The sequence below is a fragment of the Enhydra lutris genome, unplaced genomic scaffold (genome assembly GCF_002288905.1).
Source record: "Enhydra lutris kenyoni isolate GAN:26980312 unplaced genomic scaffold, ASM228890v2 scaffoldscaffold32, whole genome shotgun sequence".
Lineage (NCBI taxonomy): Eukaryota > Metazoa > Chordata > Mammalia > Carnivora > Mustelidae > Enhydra > Enhydra lutris.
Genome location: NW_019154116.1, coordinates 7,348,326 through 7,370,762, shown reverse-complemented (window position 1 = coordinate 7,370,762; position 22,437 = coordinate 7,348,326). Strand labels below are relative to the sequence as shown.

The following is a 22,437-nucleotide window of genomic DNA, read 5'->3' as shown; positions in this document are numbered from 1 at the left end:
TTCCAGCGAGTTGGGCCTCTGTTGTCATTGAAACACTACATCGAAAGGCGGTTTCCAGATGGCTTTGAAAATGATGTCTGGTGAGGTCCTGTGCTTCTTGAAGTCCTCCCCCCAACCCCAGCCCTGGCGCTGGGTTTTCCCTTGCTTTGAATCACGTTTGTTTTTCGAAACGTTCGTGGTTGGGCCCTTCTGGATTTGTTGTTGCAGCTGGATCGGTTTAGACCTTCCTTCTCTCCCTGGTCCTTCTGTGGTTTGGGGTAGCGTCCAGCCCCTTTAGGATCGGGCTGGAGGGACGGGGGCCAGGATCTCGGACACACACGCTTTTTGTGAGCTCCCAAAGTCGCAGGTGTCCCCGGCCTGCTCGCCAGCAATGTTCCTCTCTCCCCGCTTGTCCGCTCACTGCTCGCTGTTCTCCTTGAATTCCCTTGAAAGTTAGGGTTTTTCATTTTCTCCCTTCGTTATGTTTTGTTGTCTGCTTCCAATTACTCCTCCCTCTCGCCCAGCCAAATCCTGCTTCTCACCTGCACCCGGAGCCCGACGCTTGCCTCAACAGAAGCAATTATTTGCAGCCAGTTGCAGAAGAGAGATTAACCTTCCAGAAAGGCAGGAGGGCAGCCGGGAACACATACTTCCCTACCCGGCTGGGCTGGGGACAGACCGGCCCTTTGTCAAGCTGGGAGCCAGGCACTCAAGCCCTGCTGAAGGATGAAGTTGGTGAGTGGGAATGCTGCAGGGAATCCAGAAAGATGTACTTTAATTAGAATTTATGCCCCAGTGTAAGTCTTGTAACTGTTGGCTTCTGGGAAACAAAGAGCCGGCTCCCGCCGTAATTGGCAGACTGAGGCTCCTTCTCTGTGAGCACCTTCTCCGTGAGCACCTTCTCCGCCTTCACCGGGCGCCTTTGATCTTGTCCTTCCTTAAGTGCTTTACGCATTTCAGGCTCTCCAGATAATGTGTCCCCTACTGACCTGTCTCCCTTCCCAGAAGGGGCTGCTGTAAGTTTAGTCAAATACCAACCATTTCTCTGCTTTTCGGTTCAAGATTTTAGTGGCGCTAAGCCCCGTTTTCATGTTGCCACCGGATCTCTTTAAAGCTCCCAGTTAACTTAGAGATGCACGCGTCCTTATTTTAGCATCTCGTATTCTGAGAGATCAGGGAATTTTTAGAGCCAGATTTGGCGGAAAACCCAGATGGAATAGTCATTTCTTTGCAAAATTCTCACAATTTCTTATTACAGGATTGCTTGATCCCAGTTTGAAACCCCTCTTCCTGTTCTGGCCTGTTCCTGTTGGCACGCGGCCACCCCATCTTGGAGTTTTCTCTAGACATCAGCCAACTGTACGCAAACCAACCGGGAAACTGCTGGAGACGTGTGGTTACGTTGCCGCATTCCCAGCCTCGGGGCGTACGCAAGAGAAAGCCCTGACTGATGCTGGCGGGATAGAAATATTGGTGCCTGACTCATATCTCTAACTTGTGGGTTTGGTTTATCGCTCTTACAGACTCTTCTGTTTTTCTTGATGAATGTATTTGTGGAGCCTGCCAACTTATCTTTTTGGATCATGGGAGAAGCTCCTCTTCTTAAACTTAGAAAACGGTCTGTTTTATCAGTATCTTTGCTTAGTCTGAAGACACATGCGAACCTTTTCTCTTATTTTTACTCACTTTCTTGTGATGACTGACCATGTCCAGGCCGAAGTGAAGAGAGGTGCTCCGTTTTTATTTTTGTTTTTTGTTTTCCATTATAAAAAAAAGGTGAGCAATTTAAAAGGAAACCAATTCCATTCCAGAAGGTGGTGGTTACAGTTCCTAAGATTATAATGAAAGGGGAGAAGTCACTAGCGAAGAACTATGGGGCCATCATGAAGCCAGAAAGAAAGGGCTTTGGACCTTTTTATTCTCTGGCATTTATGGATTGAATCGCCTGTTTTATTTTTAACATTAAAGATTTCAGTGTACTCAAAATGACTCCGTTCAGTGAAGCCTTGCACTGTTTTGAACCGGTTCTGCTTTTCCTCCTTTTTGTGCTGTGTAGTGAAGACACACTTCCCTACTGGACACATGACAGATGGGAATATGTCAGAGGGGCCACATGTGACGTGTGCTGGCATTTGGAAGTTCAAGTTAATAGCCTCAGTTGTCAGGAATATATTATTGCAAGTGTAATGAGACACAATTCTGTAGACTGTAATCATCCCTTAAATCTCTGGGGCCAAGGGTCATTATCTGATGTAGAAGATGGGGATCTGGTTCACATTATAGAGTGGGAGCTCTAACGAGTCCTGGGAGCCAAGGCCAGAGCCTTCATTCGGTAGGTGACTTGGGCCACCGGCTTGTCATCCCCGATGGCCGGTAATTATCCAGATTTCTGTTTCTGAGAGGGCTCATTTTCCCTCTACAATGACTTCAGCGAGGTCTCTGCCCACGGTAGGTAATGGCACACATTCAGGCACCAGCGCTCCCACAGCTTATAGCTCATGCGATGAGCTCTGTGCTCTGCTGGGGCCGGAGGGCCAACATTATGCTTTTTGGGAATGATCCGATTGCTTTCAAGTTTCCGTTGCCTGGTCCTAATCTCCATCCACCAAGTGATATGCTGCACACTGTGCGCACACAGATCCCACAGGCCACCTGCGTGCCTGCGTGCCAGTCAGCTGCTGACATTCCTGGGTAGAGCTGGGGACTCTGTTAGGGTGTTTTTGTTAACGTCCTGCATTTACAGTCCGTGCTCCTTACCCGTGGTGCCCTGCTCTAGATGTTCATCATGAATGAAGTTCCGTTCATGGTTCAGTATGAACCATGAACCACCTCTCCTAGGGGCCATCCGCAGTTAGGTTCCTGTAAGCTTCTGGTCACAAGGGCCTCATCAACCCATCAATAAAGAACCTGGTTTCACGTGTTTCTGTTGAAAGACAGTGTATGTAATATATAGTTCGTTCATTAACTTTGAACTCACAGATGATGAACACATTTTGGGCTACAAAAATCAATTTTAGCAGATGGGTAAATTCACAAAAATGGAATCTAAATCACGAGGATTGACTCTTTTTTTTTTTTCTTTCCTTTTGTGAATATCAGAATACCCTAAGAGGGAAGTAATGTCTAGAGTTATCGGACTTCTTTTGTCCTCTGAGTCTCACGGGTTTAGAGGAGATGTTTAGGCTCCTGGTAATGAAGCAGGATTTTCTGCTGCCCTGTGTTCGATGGTGGCAGCGAAACTGCTAGAAGACATCACGGGCTCTGAGGTGGCTCTTAGGACATTCCTTCTGCCTGGGGATGAATTAAGCCCCTTCGGAAGCTCTCCTGCCTGTCCTGCTCTTGACATCCTCATATCTGGACCCAGTGCTTCTGCATTAAACTGGAAGGGAAGAGGGACTTTGAAGCTTTCGTAATAAATCTCACCTTAAATAACCAGCTGGGTGAGGTGCCAAGATGGTTAGCTTCTGGGTTATCTCGTTACTTCCAGTTCTCTTTTTAAGTTTGGTTTAGGAGAGTGTGCTGGAACCAGCTGAAGGAAAGTTCCGTTTGGTCTGCATTTAAGGAATGTGGTCTGATTCGACTTCTCCTTTGACATGGTCGTGAGACCTCCTTCTGAGTCGCAGTGCCAGGCCCCGTGCCCTGGGCTCTCTGGGGCACGGGGGTGGACTGGTGGGGGATGCGGTGTGTTCTCCTTGTGAAGCGTTGTATCACCGAGGGCCGGGCCCCGCTGGCTGGGGTTCTACAGCTGTTTCTCCCCAAGCTGCTGACTTCTGTCGACAAGCCAGGGCTGGCTCAGGAATTCCCACAGAGCATCTTGCTCAGGGAAGCCCGTGGCTTCTTGACAGATAGCGGTGGTTCTGTCAAAGCAAATTGGCATTGAGGAGAAGGGGGCTCCCTCCGGTGATTTCAGCCACAATGAGGATATCTTCTGAGCCGTCTCCAGAGTGACTGTCCTTCAGGGAGGAAAGCTCACGTCCTTGACACTTCTTCGCCCTTCCTCTGTCCACGGGTTTGTCATAGTGGAAGGAACCCGTGCCCGCTTGTCGGGCTGACGCATGGAAAGGAGCTCAGGGGAGAGGTGCAGAGAGGAGGTGAGAGGAAGATTTCTGTTGACGGGTTATCATTTGAAGGCGGAGGGATTAGGTATAGTGCTAACAGCAGTCAATTATTCAGATTTCTATCATGCTTATTCTTTTCTTCCCTTCTACGGAATGGGTCAGTAGAACCACGGTCGTTCCTTGCTGCTCAGGTGCAATAACCTTGTCTGTGAAGGTGAATTCCTGTCTGCCATCCTTGGCCAAGCCAAGAAAAATATCTGGGAAGTTGGCATCTCCCAAGGTTCACAACAGAGGGAAGTCCGTCAGCCTGGGAACTTCCTGACCCTCCCCGCCTCGTCCTAGGATGGTTATAACGGACTCGTGTCTCCCTAGCTTCTGTTGAGAGATCCCTGTGCACCCCTGAGTAGTAGAATAGAAGAGACCTAATTTGAAGGAGGTGAGGAGTGGGTCTCTATCGAGAACGATGGGAACACCAGACCCTCGCATCGAGTCGTGGTTTGCTGTTCTATCATAGGAGTCTCTGAGAAAAGAAGCTGTCACCGAAATCTCATGCCATTTTTCTGATTTATAGCTCTTTTGCAATCTTTGGAAATGGGGCACGGCCTGTCAGTAATGACTCGTCGTGCCCTTTCTCCCAGCGCAAGCTGAAGCTTGTGAAGAGTAAATGGCCAACCGGGCAAGACGTTTCATTCCTTGTACAGTAACAAGTCTTAGCGCCTTCCTCCTCCCCCATAATGCCATCAGCTTTCCATTCGAATGAGGGGTTTTGTTCGTGGTTTCATTTCCCTGGTGTTGTCAATGACTGGGTACCGCCAGGCAGTGGGTGGAAACGTCTCTGGTGGGAGAGATGAGGAGCTTGGCTGAGATGCCGGAGGTCTGCCTGTCCAGGAGAGTGGATGTGGATGAGAAGCCTAACCTGACAAGAGTGTCTAACCTGCGGTCCAACACTTGAGTCTCTATAGTTTGGAAAAAAAAAAAAAAGGAAAAAAGAATCCCAGAGCCAGGGCAGGTGCTTGTGCAGCTATCCCTGCACTTTATTCAGCATCATTGTCTCGTCCTCCAGGCTAGAGTTCTACAGTCTTTACTTAAAGCTCTGGATTCGTTGTTAGACTTACTACCCTCATGGAGTACCATCGCTTCTAGAGGCCTGAAAAGGGGTCATTGGAGTCATAAACTAACAGAGTCAAAAACCCTAATGTTGAGATTAAGATGCACATTTTGAAGTCAAGCATAAAATGCCCCCAAGAACTAGTGGTTTCCCGGTGCTTCATTACCTACAATGCTTTTAAGTTTTTGATTTGGTCAGTTACATTGTCATTGCATTTTCCTGTTGGCCAGAGCACTGCGGTGTTTTTTCGGGCCACGTGTGAAGTTGGAAGCTGGACAGTGAAGGAGGGAGCTCCTTGAAGCTCGTCTTTTCTCTGCCGCTGTCCGGGGGAGCAGGGACCCAGGAGTGAGCGGGCAGGGGCGAGGTGGACAGGCCGCTGGCCGAGGCCCAGGTATTTTCAGGACCCCACCTGTGCGAAGGTGCCCGAAAGCCCGGGTGGAGAGCGAGAACGGAAGTCCAGGAGACAGAACTGCCAATCTCCTTTTGATCCGCACCTGCAGAACTGGGGCTTTTCCAACCGAACATCATGAATTCACAAACACTTTTCCTTAGTAATTCTCCTGATATCTATGGAATATGGGCTTACTAAGAGAATTATCAGTAGAAGCCTGAGATTTGCAGAGATGATGATCATATTACAGAGGAATCTCCTGTCTTGACTGTTCACGGGCGCTGCCTTCTGTCTGTGGGGACATCTCTGGGTGCGCAGAGAGGTCCGGGGGGGGCGGGCCAGTAGAAGGATCCCTGGGCCCTTGCTGGGTGCCCCGCGTGCTTTAGACCTGGATGAGGAGCAGGCGGTGTCTGGGTTCCAGCCGGTGTAGCTGCTTGGGTGGTGTTGATGGAGGGGTGATGTCACATAGAAAGGATGTCTCTAGAAGCTGACTTGTGGTCCTTTGCCTGGTCTGTTAGCGTTTACACATGCCCTTGAAGTAAAAAGAAGGAGATCTCCTCAGATGTCTTTCTGAAACATGCTCATTTATGGAGGCCTCGCCATAGGGATTCAAAGGGGCATGGGGCCTGATGACTGCCCTTGACCTGGGGAGGCCCACAGATGACAGTAGAGGGTGATATGAGGAGGGCTGAGTATCCTGTTCACAGAGAAGAGGAAGCCCCATCACATGGGGACACCGAGGACACATGCAGGTTTCTGAGAGCAAGCAGGAAGGCACGGACCACTCTGGCTAGGCTGATGGCAGCTGAACAATCAAATATAAAGGGCGGGAAATACTGAGTTCTGGATTCAGATCAATTTCATGTGAATCACAAGGAGGGCAGTTAACCATCCCAGCAGCTTGTAGGAGCCAACAAAACAAATCAACACCAGGCGTCCGTTTCATGCTTTTTACTCAACAGGGGAGGGATTCATTTTCCTGATGCTTTATGAAGAGGAGACACACCCAACCCCGCTGCTGGGGCAGGGCAAACACTCCCAGGCATAGTCCTCCCAGCATCACCTGTGGGGATACACTTGCTGGCGGGGCTTGTCAGTGGAAAATGAAATACCATTTTGTAAAATGTGGTCTGCCGTTTTCAACTGGTTCTGTTTACACTCCAGTCGCTTCAGGGCAGTGGGCTTTTATTGAACGAGGTGGTCAGGGATTACCTGGGGCTCCTTTTATAATCAGTAAGCTCAGAAACGTCCCTAGATGACTCAGCCCAGCCCTTTCCCAGGTTCGATCCCTGAGCATGTCGCTCAACAAGGACAGGGGCAGTGATGCAGGCAAATGGGGGACTGTTAAGTCAGCCTCCTGGCTTGACAATTTAAGGGCATATTAGCACAGAAAAATGAAAGAAGCGTCCAGACTCTTACAAAGAAGCAGCCGGCTTGCAACTGGACACTCCTGGCCTGCTGGTGGCATTTACTGAGACCACTTTGATCAGATTACGTCCGTCATGGAGCTGTGGGATGGGGAAGAGGGCTTCATGACTAATCTAAGGCAGCTGACACTTTGTTTTTAAACATTAGGGAAGCTGTGCTGGTTTTTCATGGGGAGGAAGTTTCAGTACTGTCGGTCCTGAAATGGACAACGTGACTCATTGCCAAATGTAAGAAAAGAAAATCTTTTTTCCTCCCCCGCACGCGTAAACACTCTAAACACAGCCGTGTTTATAGGAAGGTAAGACACCATCTGGTTCCCTGCGTAGTAGCCTAGTTCTTATTTTTATCCCTAATTTATATTGAGAGGATGACAAATAGAACAGAATTAGATTTTTGGTTATACAACACACCCAAGGATTCTTCCAGGGTGAAGCCTTCTGTTTGTCTTAAAAACATGAAAGAGGCCCTGAAGAGGGATGAATCCCATCTTTCAGCATCCTGACTGACGTTAAGATGAGCTGCTGCTCTCTTGGGCAGCCCTGGGTGCCCACCTTCGACCTGGAAGACCCAACAGTAGTTGGGACCTATTTCAGTTGGTCTTTGGGGAGATGGAAGTTTTGAAATGACTTGGGAGTCCTCGCTGGGCTTAAACCAGAAAACAACACCAGAGTTGGCTTTCCAAGTCAAAACACCATATGCTGGGCCCAGGGCACCCTCTCGCATGTAAAACAGCAGTCTTGGGCTTGCGTAAACTCGGTAAGTCACAGAAGACCCAGAACTGACATTGACCAGTGTGCATGTTGGGTTGGCTAGCCTGGGTCTGTACTGATCCGTCACTCTGACTGAACTGAAGGAGAGTATCTTTTCATTTCTTTCTCCTGAGTTGGAGAGAGAGCCTCCTTTGTGACTAGCAACTTCTAAAACCTGTTGTCTGTTCTTTTCTTTCTTTTTTTTTTTTTAGAAAGTATTTTTGTGAGTGATTGACTCCACTTCCGTCTTGCTAACAGTTCTTTGTGAATCCTGTGGTCAGCCCTCTTGGCCGGGAAAAGGAACCCTCTTTCTCCAAGCTCACGCACACACATTTGTCTGCTCAGTTCAGCTTTGCTCTGGGAAGGCTCTGGTGCCACTAGTGCATTTGATCTGCGGCAGACCTTTCCCTCTTCCTAGGAAATGACTGAAGGACTGATCTAAGAATCCAAGCCCTTCCTGTCTACCTTCTTGGCGTTGAGTAACACGAGTAATTCAGTAATTTTTTTTTAAAAGTTATATTTTGTAATTCAGTAATTCTTTTAAAGTTAAATTTTGATCTAAGAATTACATCTTGAACTGAACTGAGATTTAGAATTGAATCTCGGCCGTCTGTTGTGTGGGCAAACCTCTGCTTCCAAGGTAGGTCTTACTGGATGCGTTGTTCTGAGTGAATAGGCATGGGGAGGCCCCATTTTTCCACAAGCCTCAGATGCGCTTCTCTTTCCAAGTGGTGAGATTTTTAGTCTGCAGAGGACGGATGAACGTAGCCGTCAGAATGAAAGCTGAGAGGCCAAGTGCTCATGCGAATCAACCAATTGTGCAAGCCCTTCGGAATCACCTAGTGGAAAGCAAGGCTGTTCTTTGAAAATTTGGCCCATCGTGGCAGAAATAAAGTAGCCACTCTTCGGAGATGGTGACGTCCTTAGAGAGCTGATTTCAGAAATGGCTCGTGTTTTAAGCAGCTGCGCAGTTGCCTTTTGCCCGTCTCTTTTTCCTCCCTCTGTTCCCATGTGTCTCGGCGGCTCCGACCACGTCTCACTGTCCGGTCTGGGAGTTAGGAGGTGGGAGGTGTTTCACTCCAGCGCTGTTCCCGTCGCTCAGGCCATGTCGCCTTCCAGGGTCAGCAGCTCCTACCAGCTTTCAGTGCTCTGCACGGGGTGACTCTGCATGGAGACTAAATGGGGAGCAGCTGGGTTGCGTTCTTCCCAGATGTCGTTAGGACCAGTCAGTGCTTGGAGAAATGAAACCCCAGTTTCCACCTTACTTTTCCTGTGGGCTTCCGCAGTGTTTCATAGTGCCAGACCGGCAGGTTACACCGTGACCGCCACCTGTCCGAAGGAGGGGGCGGTCATCGCGGATCTGGGTGTGAAAGCTCCAAGTCCAAGTGCGTTTCTCTTTGTCTTTGAATTCAGATTTTGGAAGCGCCTGTTAATTCTGTTCAGGGAGGTAGGATTTGCCTCTGCTGGTCTCGGAGCCGGCTGACTGCATCATTAAGTGACCCAGAGGTGAGCCCTGTGTCCCCATGAGAGGACACGCTGTCCACAGAGCCCCAGCCGTCCCTGGGGCTGGTCTCCAGGTGTTCCTGCTTTGGCCCCAAGACAGCCAGAGATTTAAGGAAGGGAAATTGTGACATCCCACACTTGGCTTTTGAACGTGCACCTGAGACGACTCTCGGGTTCTTTATTAACTGGTATCGACCTGTACGTGGCATTATTTGTACAGAAAACAATTAGCTGGTGACTAAAGAGATCGTGTCTGATTTGGAGAAAGCTCTTCCCAAGGGTGAATTCCTGGAGCCCAGAGCCCTTCCGTGCCACACTGGCTTTGTGCTTGTCATTCTTCCACACATCCTGAGCTCAAGTGTGAGCAGGAAAATGTCTGATTGGCCATGTGTACTGATGAGGAAAAGAAGGCAAACCATTTGCTTTTTGGGTGCAGTGTTACTGTATGTTAAGTGGTTTCTTCTCGCTGTGCATGTGTCCTGTCACGCATGTCCGTGTGAGATCTCTAGCTTTCGAAAGCCCCAGCTGTCTGCCCTGGTGCCGCTTAAGGAAGCACTACTGACTTCGGGCTGTTTGCCGCTGCGGAATTCGGCCGGGGAGCAGCACAGGTATCTACGGGCGATGGAACCTCTTTCAAAAAAGAAAAAAAGTCCGGAGTTGGGACACTTTCTCATGCTGTTCTCAACATTTTCAAATAGCCACATCTGACAACATTCAAAGTCGAGGAGGCCATACGGAACCGACCAGCAGACCTACCTTTCAAAAAAAAAAAAAAAGGAGAAAAACCCCCAGAACTTTCAACGTTTGAGTCCTGAGGCTCTCTTGAATGAAAGCAGTCAGCAGTCTTGTATTTGGGGAGATCAGGATGAGGCTGCTCCCCCAGCCAGCCCCTGGTGCCAGCCGGCACAGCCTGGAGCCAACGAGCCAGGGCTGCTCTGCAGACACACCTGGGACGGCGCTGGACCGGCCACCGCTGTCACCATAGACCTTCGTCATCTTATGCTTTCTGTGCATTTGCTTTCTGTGCATTTGCTTTCCAGCTTCACGTGGTTTTCCTGAATGCTGGAATTTTTGCTTAGGAATGTGGGCGTGGCTGGGAGCAGAGGTCCTGCCCTCCTCCCTTTTGCCAGGGCCCCAGGCTGCCTGCCACCATTTCTGTCCTTAAAAGCCTGCACCTTGTCAGAGAGCCCAGGTCTCTGCCTGCTGCTTCTTGGGTGCTTGTGCCTCCCTTCCTTCTTTTCCCAGGTGCCCCCTTCCTCCTCTTCCTGCCCCTGCCCCACTCTCCTCTCTGCCATGTTAGCTTCCTCAGTTCTTCTTTCTTTGTTCTTGCTACGGGCACCTCCTTTAAAAAAATATTTTGTTTATTTTTATTATTAAACATTAGTAATTATTTATAATGATTATAATTATTTATAATAAATATTAATAAGTATTTATTAATAAATATTTTATTTATTCATTTGAGAGAGAGAGAGAGTGAGTGCAAGTGGGGGGAGAGGCAGAGGGAGAGGGAGAAGCAGACTCCCCCGCTGAGCAGGGAGCCGGACGAGGGACTCAATCCCAGGACTCCGGGATCATGACCTGAGCCGAAGGCAGACAGACGCTTCACTGACTGAGACACCCAGGGCCCCCCCCTCCTTTCCTTCTCTGAATGGCTGGGGTTTTCCGGCGCCATGCACACCCCACCTCCCAGCGCACAGGAGCCTCCCTGCCCTTCCGGCAGCATCTTTCTTTACCCTAAATGCCCACTGTTGATTTCTCCGAGCACGGTCCAGGGGGGCACGTGTATGTGAAGTGACGGACGGAGATCGTGCAAGGTGACCTCATGCAGGAAGAGCAGAGCTAGAGATGGTTTCGGAAAGGGACCGCATGTGCGGAGTCGGCTGGTCCTTCAGCCCTGTCCGCCTCTGCCTGTGGACTCTCCAGATGGTTCTTCCCGGCCAGAGCAGTGGCCTTCGGATCCCGCCCTGAATCCGTACGTCAGCTCGCAGCGAGAAAGTTCGCATTCTCATTAGTTGCACTGTTGTCTTATATCTGGGGACATTTGCTCGTCGAGTCCATGCCCAGTTTCTAGACTCTTTCTGTACACACAATAGTTTGTAAAAATGGGCTGTGATTTATAGTTGTGTGGGGGTTTGTTTTTTGTTTGTTTGTGGGTTTTTTTTTTTTTTTTTTTTTGGTGTGTTTTTGCTTTTTCTTTGGTATTTTCAAATCTCGAGTTCTCAGTGGCCGCTGCTTCTGGCCTCTGGTTTCTCCCCGTCTTGTCTGTCCCCCTGCGGAGCTGCCATGTTGTGCTGATCGTCCTCAATCCCACTCTCGTTCTGGGGCTTCACGAGCCTTCAGTGACCCCCTCCTTTGGATGAAATCTCGTCTTTTTCTCAGGATACCGTTCCCTCATCGGCTGCTTTTCTGGTCTGGGAGGTCCGTGGAGTGGCTCCTTTGAGCCTTGCCCCTGCGTGGCCACGCTCAGCAGCAGCCTGTCCCCGATGCCGCCCCTGCCTGCTCCCCAGCCCGGGGCTCCCAACTGGAGTCCGTTCTCCCGATTGCTTTCTTGTCTTGCCCCCCAAGTCCGAGCAGAGGCCGGCTCTCCGGCTCTCCGGCTCTCCGTGTTGGCCCTCACAGCCCCTCCAGTCCCGCTTTTCCACCTCAGACGACTTTCTTTGTTCCCCTTAGATGACCCTTCAGTCTCCTGTCTGCTGGCCCCACACCTGGGCTTCCTCAGTTCACCCTGCCCCAGGAGGTACCAGACACTCATGCTCCAACGCAGCACGGCTCTGGCCAAGTGGCTCTTTGTTGCATCTTGGATTCTTGGCTGTTCTGCCTCATCTGCCGCTTGCTTCCCCTGTGATACACCCCACTCACACACTTGACCGTCTTCTCGAACATCCTACCTCTCCCCGAAACCCCGGATCGCGTTTCACTTCTTCCGGGAAGCTCTCCTTGACTCTTCCGCCTGGAAGCAACCTCCCTCTCCCCCAGTTTTACAGAATTGCATCGACCAGTGTAGACCGTCTTGGAGGAGCTCCGGAGTGGTTCTTGCTTTGTCGTCTGCCCACCTCCCGAGCACGGCCATGGGGCTGTGTGACAGGTGATTGACTGAGTGACTGAGTACAAGATGTCGCTCAGTTGAGCCCCGTGACCACCGGCACAATTCTTGCAAGTTGGGAAACCCTGGTCTAATAGTTTATAGGTTCTCTGAGCCTGTACCTGGGGGGGAGTGTTCTTTCCATGACTCCATTAAACATCTTTATGATGCCGGGTGGTCTCATCTATTTTCATTGTATTCCTTGTGATTTTACTGTGGTACAGTTTCTAAATTGAGCTTTTAAGACTGACCTGAAATTTTAATTTCTCTCCTGTATCTGTAGGAGAAAGGCCACCGCTCAGCCGACCTTTGTTTTCTAGAAGAATGTTTAAATCTCCATTTTTCCTCATTCTGAGTAGGTCGGGCTGGGGAGGTTGCATATTTTAACAGAAACCCTTGTGCTGATGGGCACTTCGTAACTTATAATTGATGTTTAAACTTTATTTATGCATTTCAATGAAGAGACAGTTTTAAGAGCCCGTGAAGGTGGCTACGGGGTTCAGCTTCTAGGGAAGGTTTATTGCTTGTGAATTACCAGGGGCTGCTGCAGGGACAGCTGGGCACACGCGTGTGCAAGGGCAGTGTTTTCTGGAGTGTGGCTCTCCCTGAGAATTCTGATGCAGAGGACTTCGGATGTTGTTCCTCCTAAAGTGGCTCCTGAGCTAAAAGAGAAGAAAAAGGATAATATGGAATTGAGTCAAATGGGGACATTTTTGTTTTAATAAAACCAAAACTGTTTCTTATTCAATGGGTAGTTAAATATCCATTTTAAAATATTCCGACCCCCAGCCTGAGGCAACCCTCTGGGGCTTTGTAGTTTCTTTACCTTTTGACTTTCTTCTCCGTTTTCTAGAATATGTCAGTGATTTATGGTTTCTGCACCAGGTAATCTGTGACCTCACTGCGGGGGGAGGGAAACGCTCAGCCCGCAGACCCGGAGGAGGCTTTGTCCATGACTTTCACTGAGCTCTTATACAGGGTCACTGCCTTGTTGCTGTGGCTTCTTCTCCCGAGCCTGTGCTGCTTGGCACGTGTGGGTGTCGTGTGGAGGGTGGCGTATTCAGTTAGAGGGTGGAACGCCATCTTTTCAGATGGTTGACCTTGCGGAGTAGAAGGTCCCAATGCTGTTGCTAGGCCATCAGGCCCCAAGATGTAAAATGTCTTTTCCCCCATTGATGTAAACACAGAGTAAGACCCTTTCAGGGTGTCTTCCCCACAATCCGGCTTTGGGAAGCGGTTTCCAGTTTAAGCTTTGGATTCTGAAGGGAGTCATGGTGTCCTCCAAGTCACGTGAACTCTGTGTTGGACATTCTGCCATTGGAGTGTTGCCTTCTCATAAGGAAGGGGCTCGATTTTGAAGTCAGAAAGTTGGATCTGGAGTAGCCCCTCCGTGCTGTGGGCTGTCCTTGCCGGGACCGCGCTGGGATGTCCTCTTCCTAGACTAGTTATCTGGTTGAGTCAATGATTCTGAATTCTGAACAACAGTGTCCTTTTTGGCCTCTGGGTCTTTTGGTGGTTTAAGAAGGTGGCCATCCTCTGCTGACTCTTGGATGTCCTAGTGGGGAGACCACATCCGCTAACTTAGGACTGCCCTGAGGGAGGATGGGAGGGCTCAGTCTCCGGGCCTAATTATCAACCCTGTTTTAAATTTAATTCTGACACATGTAAGGCTGTGGAAATTGCCAGGTAATCCTGGCAGCAACAATGCCACTTTGTCACTTGAATTTTAACTACGAAATAAACCAATACAAAGAAATTTAAGTGCTGATTTTAAAACAGATTGTAGGGCTCAAGAGAGGATGCTGGTGTATTCAAACATGCTGTTTTATAAAGAAGTTCCAACTAGCATGTTTGTTGCCACACCCAGAAGAGATATTACTGGTGGTGTGAGAAAGGATTTGGCTGCTTCTAGGAATTTTTCCTGAGCTGAGTATGCCTTCTTACCTTGGGGAGAGCTCCCTTACTTCTCTTTTGGCCTCAAGGATTTGCATCTGTACCTCCTCCTGTCCAAAGGATGATGTCATGGGCTTTCAAAGACTCAGCTGGGACCACACTGGGCTTGGCGATGCTTTACTGTGTGTGCGCACCTGGGCTGTGTGAGCCTTGCTGGGCAATTCTGAATGTGTTGCTTTGGATTGCCCCCTTGCTTCCCATGAACTAACGAAAAGCACCTTGTGGAAGCAGGGATCGTGATGGAGAGATAGCATCGCTCAGCCACTTGCGGGCCTCTGGCCTCTGAACCTCAGGACTTCCAACTGGCTGATTTCGGCAGATCTGAAATTTTACAAATTTCCAGATGCTGTAATTCAGCTTATTTTCTGCAGGCAGATGGCCTTTAGATAATGACTGAAGTGGACAGTGTGGGAATCATTGCAGAGAGGAATAGCCAGAATGTTCCAGAATGTTCTGGGAAGTTCTTCTTCCCTTTTTCTCATCATCATTCTAGCTGCTACCCAAGTGTATATGTCGGGATAGGCAATGTCAGTGTGTTCCAGGCTCATTGGGAGCCAGAAGCTGCAGAGCATGGGAGTAGAAAGAAGCTGTGTGAACCTAGGACAGCAGAAAACACATGAGCCCTACAAGGCGGGATTTGAAATAATACACATCCCTCACTACTAATGGACATGTTTCTTTATGAATCAGAAAGGAAAAGTGACCCATTTCTTCAGTTTCTGGTAAACATGGTGTCTTGCGGTAGTCTTTCTGTCACATTAGAGTATCAGGTTTTCAGGATTTTTATCTTAAATTGAAGAGATTGCGGGGCAGTTAGCTGGTGGAATGAGATGACCTGATTTTAGTGAAGTGACTACTTTTATGGTTTATGGTTCTTTTCCTAATAAAGTCTCAACATTGTGCACCAAATAAATTAATGTGTAAATAAAAATACAAAGAAATTTTTTGGTATAGTTTATTCTATACCTTCTGCCTTTACTTCTTATTTTTCCAATGCATTACTTAAGGTACAATATACCCCCCAAAAGAGGATGAAAGGGCCATCATAAAATGGGTAAATTCACCCAACCAACCTGAATTTGATGTTCAAAATACTTAAAGTGATTCAAATGGCTTCGAGATGACTGTCCTTTTGGTTGTTTCATGGGATTTGTTTGCATACATTAGCAGCATTTAAATTTGTCTTTTTCTTTTTCTGAAGAAGAAAACCCTTCAGCATGTGGGCTGTGTTGTTGTCGTTTCCAAGCTGTCTTGGGTCCCTTTGCTCCAGGACTCACATGGCTAAAACAGCTCGCTGGTTGTGCTGGGCCTTAATGGGAGTTTCTAGAATCGATAAGCAATGACCACAGCCTCCTTTAAAATGGATTAACGGGATCTGTTTTTTTTCTTTTCTTTTTTCAAGGGCGCCCGGGTGCTGTGGATCCTTAGTGTGATACATGATCCAGGAAGCACTCCCCCCTTTCCCTCCTTGGTAAGTCAGATACCTCGATGGGAAACGAAGAAACCGACGGATTTGTAGCTAGTGACACTGATGGCTTATGAGTAACATTATCTCTGCTGTTAAAAATGGCAGTGAATGAACAAGCTTTCAGAAAGGAATGGAGCCACAGGGAGGTGGGGTAATCTCACAGCTTCCCAACAGTCAGAGGCAGAGCTGGGATTTGAACCGTGTTCTTAACCCTAACATAATACTGCCTCCTAGCATAAGGAATGCCGGCTGAGGATAAGGCAGACACACTTTTTACTTTCTTCCCTATCTGCAAAAGATCCCCTTAAAAAGAAGCTTACAACGAATATTAAGAAATTAGTTTTTCAAACAACAGTCTAAATCAGGAGACAGCACATATTTTCTGGAAAGGGAGAGGTAGTCGGTATTTTAGGATTTGCTGGCCTTGTAATCTCTGTTGCAACAACTCAACTCTGTGCTGTAGCACTAAAGCAGCCACAGACAGTAGGTAAACGAGCAAATGGGGCTGTGTTCCAGCGAAACTTTATTTACCAAGACCAGTGGGAGCTGAGCTGGATTTGGCCCACAGGCTCTATAGTTGACTGAGCCCTGATCTACATACTTAGAGCGCTCAAAGATCTTGTAGAATGAGATCTCACAGAATGAGCATGTTTTAGTGGCCAGTAGGTATGAGTCCTTCCACAACATTTGGCTTGGATGCTCCGAATTTAATTGTAAGTGACTTATAACATTATAACGAAGTCTACCAGAATTGCGAAAACCTACTCTTTCCGGGTAAGTGTGTCTTGTATCCAATGCTTGACAGAAGTCTCTAGTGTATTAGTGTGAGGCAGGCACCCAGACAGCAGCTTTGCTCAACGTAGACTTGATACGCATTGTTCCCTTAGTGTCTTTTGTTAGTCTAGAAAGTATAGCTCTTTTATGAAGTAAGTTCAGATGGCATTTCCTCTTTTGGTCTCTGCACAGTTTCTAAATGTGACGTTTTTATTTTACACCCTTAAACATAGCTTAAACATACTATTGCTTATACTTACTGGGGCAAACATGCAATTATTTTGGGCTGTCTGATAATCGTGTTGCTCAAAAATGTTCTGGTATCAAATCTTCCTCTTTCGTTATGAGCAAAACCAGAAGTTTCTAAGAGTCCAGTTTGGATAAGGTTGATGTACGTAAATCATGGGATAACGATGATTTCCTTTGCTACATAGGTCAAATGAGGTGGTTCTGTGTTTTTTGTACTTAACTTTTTCTTATGAAAAGATACTTCTGGGACTTGAAGGCCTATCTGACTATGGTACTGATTGTCATCTAAAAAGACGGGTGAAGGGGGACCTCCTGGTTGGCTCAGTCAGTTAAGCGTCTCTTGGTTTTGGCTCAGGTCATGTTCTTGCTTGTAGTCGTGAGATTAAGCCCAGTGTGAAGCCTGCTTGGGATTCTCTCTCTCTCTCTCTGTCCCTTCCTCCGCTCTCTTGCCAAGGGATGCGCCGCTTACACTCATATACCTAGATTTCAGTCCTGCTTTCCAGCTTCTTGTAGCTCACACTACAGCCTATATTGTGAAGAGGAGATATTTGGTGCATAAAATGTATGTTTCTTGAACAATAACAACCACTATTATCAAGCTTTCTTTTAATTGGAGGTTCATTCATTACATCAGAATAACTTCAGTTGACTTACTATTTCAAAACCAAGCATTTTCAGTAAGATTGACAGTTGCCTTTGCAAAAGTGTTGTAGATATTTATGCTTCACTAATAATATGTTAGAGGGTCTCTTTTAGTAAAACCTCAGTATCATGGAACATCATTAATTTTTTTGTCTATTCCTTCATTTTGATATGTTCCATTATTTATTCATTATGTTATTTGGTTAATTTTTTTAAACTGTGTGATTTTTCTTTTTTAAGATTTTATTTCTTTATTTGACAGACAGAGATCACAAGTAGGCAGAGAGGCAGGCAGAGAGAGAGAGAGGAGGAAGCAGGCTCCCCGTGGAGCAGAGAGCCCGATGCGGGGCTCGATCCCAGGATCCTGAGATCATGACCTGAGCTGAAGGCAGAGGCTTAACCCACTGAGCCACCCAGGCGCCCCCCCCCTTTTTTTTTTAAAGAGGAAGAGAACACGTGAGCATGGGGAGAGGAGTGGAGGGAGAGGGAGAGAATCTTAAGCAGGCTCCATGTTTAGCAGGGAGTCCAACCTGGGGCCCCAACTCACAACCCCAAGATCATGACCTGAGCTAAAATCAAGAGGCAGGTGCTCAACTGACTGAGCCACCCAGGTGCCCCTTAATTATGTGATAATTAACCATTACTTTGAGAAAGGAGAGAGAGAGGGAACATACATATGTAAGAAAATTGTTTGTCTTTATTTTATGCTTATTTAATCATTGAGATTCAGCACTTCCTTTATAGATTTTAACAGAATTTGTTTTTAACATTAACTCTTTGTTAATATTTTCCCATTTCATGTGCTTGTTGACTTTATCCTTTTAAATCTGAAGAAATTTATTACAATATTGCCAGATATTTTTTCTTTTTATAATGAAATCGGTGCTTAGGAATTTAATAAAGATTTTTCTCTACTCTCTTTTGATATTATTACAAATTCTCATTTCTAACTCAGAAAACACTTCAGTTATTTATATTTTTATTTTTATTTTTTAAGATTTTATTTATTTATTTGACAGAGAGAGAGATCACAAGTAGGCAGAGAGGCAGGCAGAGACAGAGGAGGAAGCAGGCTCCCCGCTGAGCAGAGAGCCCGACGTGGGGCTCGATCCCAGGACCCCAAGATCACGACGTGAGCTGAAGGCAGAGGTTTAACCCACTGAGCCACCCAGGCACCCCCCACTTCAGTTATTTAAAAATAGATCCTGTTCTTTGTAACTTGTCTCATAGTCTGCCTCTCTTTTTCCTCACTGACAAAAATCTACCCCCACTTTTACTCTCATGAGGATGTTCAGACAATTAGAATATTTGTAGGAATGAGGGATCTCAGCTGCACACGGCTTCTTCCTACAAATAGAAATCTAGTTTACGGCCAGACGCCTGAAATTGTTTCATTCTTTCATTAATCCCCTTGGTTAGGGAAAGGTTAGGTTTTGCATTTTGAGATGTTCTACAGCTTTTGCCTATATTTTAACAACTGTTTCAGTACTTTTTATATAATAGAACTTAACCCATTGTGCTGGATATGATTCAGTGCTCTTCCTCCTATCTCATGCTTGTACCTAACTTCTGGTGTTCGCAGTAAATGTTACGTGGCGTGACCACTAGATCGAGACCGAGCTGGTGGAACCCGCGTGCATCGGTTGACGTCCTCCCTGCTGAGTTTAGAGCACTCTCCTAAAATACTAACTTAATTATGAATTATCATGTGTCTGCAACAATGGTTCCTAGCTTACACATTCCAGAAGAGAGACAACTGACTAGATTTCTCTTTTTTGAGATGGAGATCAGCCCAGGTTTGGACAGATCCAACCACAGCTCTGGTCTCTAGCTTTACTTTACTTGGTTTTCTAGAGGTCTTGGCTGTAAAATCAGGAAAGTGAAAGAACATCAGCTGAGAGTGGAAAGAGGCAGTGAGAGGTTTGATTGGGTTTGCTGAGACAGAGACTAAGTAGGAAAACAAACGTGCTCGCCGAATTGCACCCAACTCGGTGCGCTCAAGTGTTTCAGTGGGTGTCGCTGTGCTGATGGCATTTTATTCTGTGATATTTTTGGTGCATTTCTATGTATATTACTGACACAGGAGCATCACTTGCTCAAACATGCTGAGTGTTTGTATTTTGGATTGAAGATTCAGCCCGTCATTCTTAATAATGTCAGAAACACTAAAGCTGGGGACTCCACTTCTTATTATTCCTATCCTGTTTCCTCGTAGCCTGATGGAAAATCTCCAGGAGAAGATCTGGGGAGGCTTGTGCGGGTCTGATTTGCCTGGTCACACGCACTTTGCTCCTCATTTCCCAAGTTCCCTGACAGGACAATTGTCTGCCTCCGCTAGCCGCGTTAGAATGCGTGGGAATTCCCATTATGGAGCTGGGGAATTCTTGCTGTCTCTTCTATATGGGATTTTGGCCCTTTTCCTCATTTGTTTAGGTGAGTGTCTGCCAAGTATGTTTTGTTCTGGCTTTCTGACCGCTTTAAATATTTGTGAATCACAGATGTGTGGTCAAGTTCAGAATCCATTTCTTTCCTTTGCTTCATGTTTGAGTCAGGCTGGGGATGGCATCTGTGTGCTGTTCATTCTCACGCGCCCATTCCGGGGTGGACGTGTGTGTGAGGTTAATTGCTGGGTTTGAAGGTCACATGTGCTTGTAAAGATTTTGCCGCCTTGATCAAACTGTGTGTAAGATCTTTTTTGGCCGAACTTTTCTAAGGGCATAAAAATGACCCCGTGTTTGGATTTTGGAATTTCATGGGACTTGGGGGCTTTCCTGTGTTGTGGCCTCTAGAAGCCTTGGAGAGGATCCTAGAGCTTCAGGGCTGCAAACCTAATCAGCTCATGTTTTATCCACTGGAGCTTTTCATGTGGTTTTCATGTGCGTTTGTATCTCTTTTAGCCTTCCAGGCCACAGAGGGATCAGAGTCATCTTGCTTCATTTGCTTTTGCTTACGGCTTTGGACAGTAACCATTATTGGTTAAACCGAAGCAGAAAAAGCAAAAGTTGGAAAGATGGTGAGGAGATTCTGGGAAGTAAATACCACCATATTTTCATATAAGGGTATCTAAGAATAGTGAACAGATTTTAGGTTTCCAGCATTCAGAAATATGGCGGGTATGTCTAAGTTTTTACCAAGCTCAGATTATTTTTGGGTGGGTGGGGGGTGACGGCGTTGCTCAGAGCTCAGAGGCCATGTGCCTTTTTTTTTTTTTTAAGATTTTATTTATTTATTTGACAGATAGAGATCACAAGTAGGCAGAGAGAGAGGAAGGGAAGCAGGCTCCCTGCTGAGCAGAGAGCCCGATGCGGGACTCGATCCCAGGACCCTGGGATCATAACCTGAGCCGAAGGCAGAGGCTTAACCCACTGAGCCACCTAGGTGCCCCCCCCCATATGCCTTTTGAGAACTATACCTCCTGCTCCCACAGCAAGCCACCTCCCTGCCACAGGGATGGTTGAAAGGTAAGCACTTTCTCGCTGGCCAATCATGAATCCCACCTAGTGGCCACCCAGACTAAGGCTAATTGAGGCCATGCTTCCAGCTTGGGCACCGAGACCTCGTTCCTTCTCTCCTAGTCAAAAATAGTACTTAAATTGTTCTTCCCTCTTTCCAGCATCAGTTTTCATTTTCTGGATCTTTCCAATAGGAATGCAAATATCTACCATCTTAAAAAAATGACCTGTTGATTTTCATCTCCCCTCCGGCTACAACCCACATCTCTCCTTTTTTTCCCCTTTTTTTAAATGGAAAAACTCCTTAAGAGCACTTGCTTGTATTTCTTGTCCCCAGTTGCTGTGTTTGCATTTCCTCTTGAACTCACTTTGACCGCCAGTCTTCCATCAGTACTGCCTCTTCCGGTCACCGGTTAACGTCATGTTGCTGACCCGAGGGGTCAAGGCTGCGTCAGCATCGCATTTGGCAGTCTGTCCATCAGTCAGTCGTCAGCGTTCCTACGCTCATCCCTTCCTCTTTCTTTGAAGCAGTTTCTTCATCTGGTTTCAGGGCATGTTGCCGTGGTGCGATTCCTAAACGTTCTTGGCTACTTACTCTTAAGCTCAATTGCTCATTCCCTTGCCCACTGGAGTCCCTGGGCGTTCAACGTCTTGACCTTGCCTCTTCGCCCACCATCCCCACCATTTGCATTATCTCTGCCCTCCCCCCACCCAGTGTTAACTCCATGAGGGCAGAGATTTTTGCCTATTTTGATCACCAGTCCATCTCCAGACATAGAGAAGAGCCCAAGAAATAAAAAGCTGTCAATAATTATTTGTTGAATGGATGGATTTATAGAGGTGTGGATGGTTGGGCGGATGGATGGAAGGATGGATAAATCTTTTGGGATTTTCCCAACTAGGCGAGAAAACCCCTATTTCTAATTTGGGCACAGGCCTGGAGGTCTGTGAGCTTGTTGCGTGAGGAAGGAATGGGATTATTCTCCTTTTACTTCCAACTACACTTGGCGTGTTTGGTTTAATTTTCCCCATGATGTCTGGCGGGTGGGTATTTGCTAGTTCACCTTTTCTCAGCTCACATGTCCCCTCTCTGGACCTCGCTCTTCCCTCTCCATGACCAGATGAATGAGGTCGCCCTTCCTCTGTGTCCCCGCACTCCTGTGCATGTCCCCACAGTGGCAATTTAAAGTTGGATCCAAGCAGTCTTCTCTGTTCAAACTGCGAAGCCCTTGGCTTGATTGCATTTCTCTTCCCAGTACTTCACATTCTGGCACACAATAAGCGCTCATGACATTTGTGTTATTTAATGAAGTGATTTAGACTGAAATTTTATAAAACATAACTTACTCTAACGGTCCTTAAGAGTGCAATAAAAATGTGCCTCTCTAGCCTTCTGATTGTGCTGCATTTAAGATGTTTATTTTATGATTTTACAATAATTAAATAATTAGATTTGCTGAAGCCATTATAGCCGGTCACCAGATTGTCCAGCTGGGGCCTGAATAATCCAGTCTCCTGCCTTCTGAGTAGTCTTTGCCATCTCCCAGTATAAGGGAACATTCTTCATAGTGTATCCTAGAGAGGAAAGAGTGTGCGGT

The 22,437-nt window shown here is 47.1% G+C and overlaps 1 protein-coding gene across 1 annotated transcript in view; it reads left to right on the top strand.

Moving 5' to 3' along the window:
* The window catches only part of LOC111153426 (semaphorin 5A), a 463,009-nt gene that overhangs the window by 85,936 nt on the left and 354,636 nt on the right, over window positions 1–22,437 (top strand). The window contains exon 2 of the mRNA XM_022512436.1: window positions 15,657–15,725. The gene's annotated coding sequence lies outside the window, so the exon portion shown is untranslated. The remainder of the gene's footprint in view (window positions 1–15,656; window positions 15,726–22,437) is intronic.